The sequence below is a fragment of the Danaus plexippus genome, chromosome 27, assembly GCF_018135715.1.
Source record: "Danaus plexippus chromosome 27, MEX_DaPlex, whole genome shotgun sequence".
Lineage (NCBI taxonomy): Eukaryota > Metazoa > Arthropoda > Insecta > Lepidoptera > Nymphalidae > Danaus > Danaus plexippus.
The window spans coordinates 2,399,614-2,408,137 of NC_083555.1; positions in this window are offsets into that span (position 1 = coordinate 2,399,614).

Genomic DNA, 8,524 nt, shown 5'->3' on the forward strand with positions numbered 1-8,524 from the left:
ATTGGACGTAACTCAGCGTTAAGAATAGTTCATTATGGTAATTTGGTCTGTAAAAGTTTTTATTTAAAAAAAAAAATCTTTCTCGTTTAATGCAATAAGCATTGCTATTTTTAATTTTATGACATAGTTTACATGAATTGCATGACCACAGTGTTCTTAATTTTCAAACGCTCTTAATTATATAGTGATTATTCCCGTATATAAAATAGCTACTAAATACGTAACAATTTAAACAATAATTATATGGGAATATTGAAAATAATAAAATTATACAACAACTTAAAATGAATCACTAATTTGTTATGGATAAAGCCGGTAACTTTGTGCATAAATGATATTTTATAAGATAAATGACAATCGTGATTACAGTGTAATGATTTCTAATTCAAAGTATTTTAAACTACTTATTATTAGTCATGGCGTATTTTATAAACAATATTTCGTAATATAAAAATTTCTGCACGAATCACCACACTTAAACTTTTTTTATGGGTAAAATAATGTTTTTTTAAACAGCAACAAAACGAAAAAAAATTATGCATTTTGTAATTTCATAATCAGATGTGTTATAAAAAACAGAGTCGGTTTTTGACAAACCAAATTGGCACTACACATGGACTACATAAACATAAATGTAGATTTTGACTATACATATATATAATGTACTATAGACTGGTATTAGACTAATCAAATTTATTATTTATTCGTACATAGGAATGTACTAATGTCAAATAAAGTATTGTATTGTTGGTAATAGTATTCTTAACATTTTCTTGCGATTTCAATAACATGCTTTATAGACTACATTAGAAAATGTAAATGAATTGATTGATCTGATCTTTTAGTATCAAATTTATCTAGACATTACAAATCAAATGGAGATTTACGTCTGGAATCCATGATATGTGGTTCAATCAGAATTGGAACGATATAATTTCATTGAATTTAATTTTGGAACTTTCTTAATAAATATATATATATATATATATATATATTCAAAATTATGACGTTTCAGCGTAATTCTTATGTGAGAGTAATATATATTCCCTTAAAGCCCGTAAAAGAAGAAAATAAAATCTTATTGTATTGCAAATAACGTAGTAACACTTTATAAACGCAATAAGGAAAATAAAGTAACGATAATGGTGCGGATCCCTTTCCTCAATTCCGATTCGCTCTTGACTTAATATCTTTATTACAAAAATTAAGTAGAAAACATTCTCTTACTACGAGAATTACTCGAGTTTTCATGTTAAACTACTTTGCTTTACCAATAAAAAAAGGCTATTGATTATTTATAATGAAAAACAAAGGTTTTGAATGAAGGTTTGTCGATATTATATATTTTAACTATGGTACTAGGATTTAAGTTATTTATATCTGTTCTAATACTTAAATTTATAGGGACAACTTACTATGGGGTTTTCCAATAGGGACGCTTGAACTTTGACAGCTGATTGCGGCCATGTTGTTTGAGTGACAGCTGTCAAATGCAGTGTGTTATATTCATTCCGTCCTCCCAAACCACCATGGCAGGTTACAGTGTCGAGCAGCACGTGCAAATCATAAAATTGTTTTATGAAAATGGGTCTTCAGTTCGAGCAACGTTCCGCGCACTTCGCCCGTTTTACGGTCGCGATGATCGTCCTGCCGAGTCGACTATCCGTCGATTGGTGGACAAATTCGAGTCAACCGGGTCAGTTAACAATCAGCCGGTTCCCGTGCGTCAACGTAACGCGAGATCTGCCGAGAATATCGCCGCTGTGCGCGACAGTGTCCTCGAAAACCCGCGGCAGTCAATTCCGCGTCGCGCACAGGAACTCGGCCTTTCGCAGACGACAACTTGGCTAATTTTGCGTTGTGACTTGAGCCTGCACCCGTACAAGATCCAGCTGACCCAAGAGCTCAAGGTTAATGACCATAGACAGCGCCGTGTGTTCGCTGACTGGGCATTAGAGCAGTTGGAAGTTGACGCCGATTTTGGCAAAAAAATCATCTTCAGCGACGAGGCGCATTTTTGGATGAATGGCTATGTCAACAAGCAAAATTGCCGTATTTGGGACGAGACCAATCCACACGAGGTTCACCAAGTGGCAATGCACCCGCAGAAAGTGACTGTTTGGTGCGGATTTTGGGCCGGAGGCGTGATTGGTCCGTATTTTTTCGAAAACGATAATGGTGTGGCCGTCACCGTCAATGGTGAGCGATACCGGTCGATGATAACCAACTTCTTTTGGCCTGAAATCGAGAATATGGATCTGGACAACATGTGGTTTCAACAGGACGGCGCTACGTGCCACACAGCACACGCTACGATGGAAGAAAAGAAAGATCAAGCGCCCTTAATGGAAAACCCTATATTAATAGGTGAATATTACGAGGAAAAAAAATTATGAAAATAAACTATTTAAATATGTAGATTATATACTCAGCGAGCTATATTTACAACATATTTCTTCATAACTTATAAAAAAATCTTATTAGATTTTTAAATTCGAAACAACTATTTCGAAAAAAATAGTAATTTACTGATCAATATATTATGTAAGTTAAAAATCATATACTTAAATGATTTTCTTTGGAAGGTTCACACTATAAAAAATTTTTGGCATAAAAGTCATTTTTGTAAATAATAAATACATTATAGAGAAGCGACAAAACGTCAACAAAACGGATATAAATAAGAAGTTGAAGATAATTTATTATTGCGCAAAAGAAAACTTTGCACTATTGGGTTTTGTTGAAATTGCCTCATACCATAAGTTGACAGGGGTCTAAGAATTGTATCTATGATATAAAAGTTTGGGTAAACATAAAGGGAATGTTTAAGGATACGTTGCTTCTAAGAGATTATTTATATGTATGTATATAAATTACCAAAGAAAAAAATTATATATATATATATATATGTATATACAGTCCACTACTAGACACTCAAATGAAATTATATTACGTTTTCTTGGTCAAATAAAAGCACACTTTTAGATGACAAAAATGTAAATATGTCATTAATAAAATTGCACAATCCAAACATTAAGCTTACACTTCAGGTGAACAAATGAAAACAAAACGTATAAAGGCAAAACGATTACGAAATATAATGAATAAAACCTGTTTTACATGGAATTATATAAAATGTACTCTATATCTGAAGTGTAGAGCTTATTTTGACATAATACTTGAATATTCACATGCCAAAAGACTCATTCCCCTAAAAGTCCTCTGGGCACTATAATAAAAACTCGGCGAAAATTTTAAAAAGGGAGGAATATTTTTATCCTGTCCCTACCCGCCTAATTACGTCCGCTGTGACGCCTGCGAAGTCATTTTGCGCTATTATTTCACAGCGACTTTTGTGTACACAGTTTGTATACGATTTGTCTACAAGAATTAATTAATGCTGTTACCTTTAGCATACTGGGGTACCAAATTGAATTGATTGATAATAAATTTATGATATAATTTGAGAAACTACCAAATGTTTATCAAAAATTCAACATATTTAGTATTTTTTATACAAAGATTACTTCTATTTTATGGCTTGCACTTTTAAAATTATGGCAAATAGTAAATTTTTGTTACAAAAATGCATAAACGAGTTGTTTAAAATAATATTTGTTTATATTAAATATTTAATGAGTCCGTAAATCCGTTGGGTATGAACAACAATTGACATTAAATTACTGGTGTCGAAATCTGTACAGCCACTGACGGATAAACTCAGCCTGTTTTTAATGTTAAATCATAAAGATGTATATTTTATTCTTTTAATTTGAATATAATCTCCTTAATTGTGTGATATGAGAGGAGCTAATTCAGTGATAATCCTGTTGTTAAAACACGTTTTTTTATTTTTATAACTTGTGAATTAATGAGTTAAGGATGAGTCGGTTATGTCAAGTTAAGTCTCTGTGATTAGGTCAAGGTTAGTCTGAAACAACAGCCTATAATGTATTTTTATTTCTTGGGATTCAAATAAAGTTGAACACCAAAAAATCATCTACAATCGTGATATTTGGACTAATTATGAGGTTGTTTTGTATGGTGTATGGTTTGTAAAGTCAACCATTTTCTTTTCAGAAGCATAAAGTTTAAAAAAAGGTCAAAAATTTTAGTATACACTTCTCCATCAAAAGCTATCAAAAGTAAAATGTTCAAAGGGTAATATAGGTCAATAAACGAAAATTTACGCCGTAAAAAAAAAAAATAAAAAATATCCCTCATATTCAGGACAATCTATTTTCGGTTTAATATTTTTGTCCTAAGCTATTAAAAAGAGCAATAAAAATCTACCAATGTACTAAATTTATCAGTTCTTCTCTCAATTAAAGAAGATACTATTATTTTAATTTCATTAACATCAGTTCACTAGGATTCACTCGCAATAATTGTAAACACACAAATGCAATTTATAACATTTACAACATGAATATTATGAAATCAGTGCCTCTTTCACTTGTTTTATTTGTTCACAATACGGGTACTTCAAGTACTAGACTCCGATATCCCGGTTCCAAAAGGACCAACACACCTTGCCCTATTCGCGGATGACACCGCAGTTTATACCTCATCAAGGTCTCTAGATTATATCATCTCTCGGCTCCAGAAAGCAGCCAAAACCTTAGGGAAATGGATTCGCCAAGTGAGACGCGAGATCAACCCAGATAAATGCACTGCAGTAATCTTTCCCAGAAGCAGACGTCTAGGCATCCCTTCCCGAAAAAATTCCTTGTACGACAACACCATTCCTTGGCAAAAAAGAGCCAAATATCTAGGGGTCAACCTGTATAACTATTTCTCATTTAATCCTCAGATTCAGATAGGTAGGAATAGGGCGGCCAACTTCTTAGGTCGCCTATACCTCCTGATTTCCCCTCCTACTCAAAATTATCCCATCACCACACACCGCCTGTCAAAGTCATTGTCAAAGTCAAAAGGGCTAACAGCAAAGTCAAGTTCAAACTAAAAAAAAAGACTCCGAGTCTCTGAGCTGCTGCACTCACTATCTAATATCCCTTTCACGACTGCTGTATTAATTATATTATTATCAGACTGTATTCCTCCAACATGTTTTTCCTGTAATTTGTAATTCCACCATGTCTACTCTTATCAACAAAAGACTCCCAAGGAGGGTTAGCCTCAGGCAGGCGGCTGACCATAAAAGTAGCTATAAACTTATATGTGAAATAAAATTATAAAGTCATGACTGTTAAGATCAATAAGAGTGACAGAACTAGTTCATACATTACAGGCACGTGCAAGAGTTGAACGTTAAAAAGAGGACAAGAGTAGTTGCGTTACGCAAAGAAAGTAGAATATAAGCAGCTAACCATGGATGTGAGATAAAGCACTGCAAATTGGGTAGTAAGTAATATGTCTGAAACATCTTGAGTGGTAGCGGATGTGTCAAAGAAGGGAAAAATAAATCCGCAACTATCAGAGCCAGTTTAGATTTGATAGTTGGCTTGCACCAAGAGTCGCCTTTAAGCCTTCTTTTTATTCCCACTAGCAGTTTATCTATTTTAATGGAAACATACGGCTTAATACATTTTTATCTTACGGCATATTGCATTATAACATGTCGTAAGATGAAAAAAATTGCCAAAACAGTTCCACTATTATTTTAACACGGAGTGTATAAATTACAAATAACTTATATTAAGAGGAAATAAAAACATGACAAAGAGATAAGGATTAAAATAAATAACCAAAGTAAGCAAAGGAGAGAAAACAACAAATAATTACAAAATCTGCACTGGAAACTTATTTAACTTATATAATTTTAAGGTTTGCTCTTTAAACTACAAAAAACAGATAATAATAATGGGCGCTGTCACGACAGACACTAAAGAAGAGGCTCCTTGGTGCTTTCTATTTGCCGAATACATCGTAATACGTTTACGAAGATATCTATAATTCTAAAGGAAAGTTCGAATATATATTTTTTTACTTTAATTAGAGTAACATTAATCAGAAATAAGGACGTTATATTTGAAAACCATGATGTATGGTTATAATCAATTATCCATCTCCCTGGTCTAATGATATGTTTGATAATGATGTCTAAGGTTTCCGCGTATACACATTAAAGTCGACAACGTTTTTCGGATAGCACGCCGTTTTTACTACATATCTCAAAGTGTCCTTTCATCTTGTCCGCCCTTGATTACGATTGCTGTAAAGAAAACGTCGGGAACATGTAGACATAAAATGATATCTTTGACAGGACAAGTTTTGTAGGATTTCCTAGAATTTACACACATACAGATACTTACTTGTGCTATTCTAAGGATGATTCCTGATATTTTGAATCATTGGAACTTATAAATTTAATATATTATATTATAAAAATAATAACAGTATAAAAAAAAATTCTCAAATTTGTAACGAAAACACAACAACAAGCAAAAGAATTTATATAACCCTCAGGACAATGCACCCCTAACATACCCTCAGTAATCTTTTAGCAAATTGCCATTTTCGGTAGTAATGGGGTGGCGATGAGATTAAAATCTTAGGCATCCAAGTCACGTGTGCCTGTTATTGTCGAAAGAAAACGTATTCTTCTTTCATATGTTACGAAAAAGGAAATATTATTAATTCTGTGGTAGTCACATTCATAACTGTATAGATTATGAATAAATCATGTACTGTTGAATGGTTGCTTTCTTTTCAATTCTATATATATGCAATTGGAATTAGATTAGATTAGATTAGATTAGACTAGATTAGATTAGATAGAAGCAATGAAAGTTTAACCTTCCGTTCTTGTCTTACAATAATATATTTTATGTTACATTGGATATCTCAAAGATATGGAGATTTTTACATAATGAATTTAAATATAGATACTCGTTTGTTTTTACAGTGGTTTTCAAAGTGTTTTTAAAAAAATAATATAAAATTAGTCCAACCGCTTATAGATCTATGAACGATCATAGTACAAGCATGTTTTAATCGCTAGACGAGACTGAAATATTTTTTTGTCTAACAAAAACCATTTAAAAAAAAGTCGATAGCGATCCAACCATTTGTCGTCACTAATAATACTCTTTGACGTTGACAAACGAAGTCTTCTTGTCATTTAGTTTGTACGGAAATAATTTCGTTATAAGATTGTTCACTTGATCTCTGACAGCAATTATATTTTGATTGTTATTTATAGCACTGGTATAAAATATATACCAAAACCTAATCACCGACTTAAAGATTATTATAAGACAGATTAAATTATCATGAGTCCTACCTTGACTTTGTCTAAAACTTTAATATATCTTCGCTTCCGAAGATATCAAAAATGTTGTAACGATTTTGCTTTTAACAAATGTTTTATGAAAATATTTTTCTTTGGTATTGATAACATATTTTTGAACCACTAATAATATCTCTTGCTACTTTTAATGCTATTAATATTAATAAAGGATCCGCGTACATTGAAATAATATGTGTTGCTCGTTTTCATTATTATATTTTTTTTTGTGCCTTTAAATAAAAAACAATCAAATTACGCATAGAAAGATAGAAATCCTTTTAGAAATATTAAGTCTTAATTCCTATGTGATATAATAAAAACATAACAAAACTGATCCAATATCATGAGAGCTTTCTCATGCAAAAATTCGTTTCCCATGATGGTTATTATATAATAGTTTTGTTGAAAATTATATTAAATTGTGACATATATAGAATATATATATAGAAATTCTAAATGGAAATAAACGCAAATAAATATAATAAAAACAAGCTGAATAATTTCATTTTCATAAAAACTTAATTAAAATAAGAAAATAAGATAATAATGTTTGTTTTATGACTATAATATAGTGGAATAATCTAGAATTATACGTGTATTATAATTTATTTGAGTAGAATTATCTGGATATTCTTATAATAATCAAACACCTCTAACTTGGACCAATCTCACGGCGTTTGTTAATCTTTTAATGGAATTATCCACAGCCGACGATGTCACTAACAAAGTATCAGAGCCTTATTACTATAACCACTAGAAGAGACTTAATTTTATTAAATTAAAAACAAACTTGAGACCCACGTCATTATAAGGTACATTTTAAAGTTATAAAACTTTTATACTATCAAAATTTTTATCATTTATTTCGCAACTTTAATTCAGTTAGATGTCATATGAAAGGGAATTAAAATATACGTTTTTATTTATAGAAGAAAAAAAAAATACATTTTAAACGGATAGCACGGCTTGACTGGCGTTTAATTTAGTATTCGTTTTATGTCAAAACAACGATATCAGCATTTTTCACACCGACGGAGGTGTACAATTTTTATGTTTAAATGCTTTATTTTTAAATTTTTGACTATTATAAATACAGGTTTTATTTAACTTCACTTTATAAACTTTGTTAACAGTTTAAACCGCTTTTGTTCCACGTTTAATTAAATATAATTATATAGTAGTTATAAAAATAGCTTCGTTCATGACACTTCTATAATTAATTATCTTTGTGTGATACTAAATTGTTTCACTGGTTGCATAATTGTTTAGTTA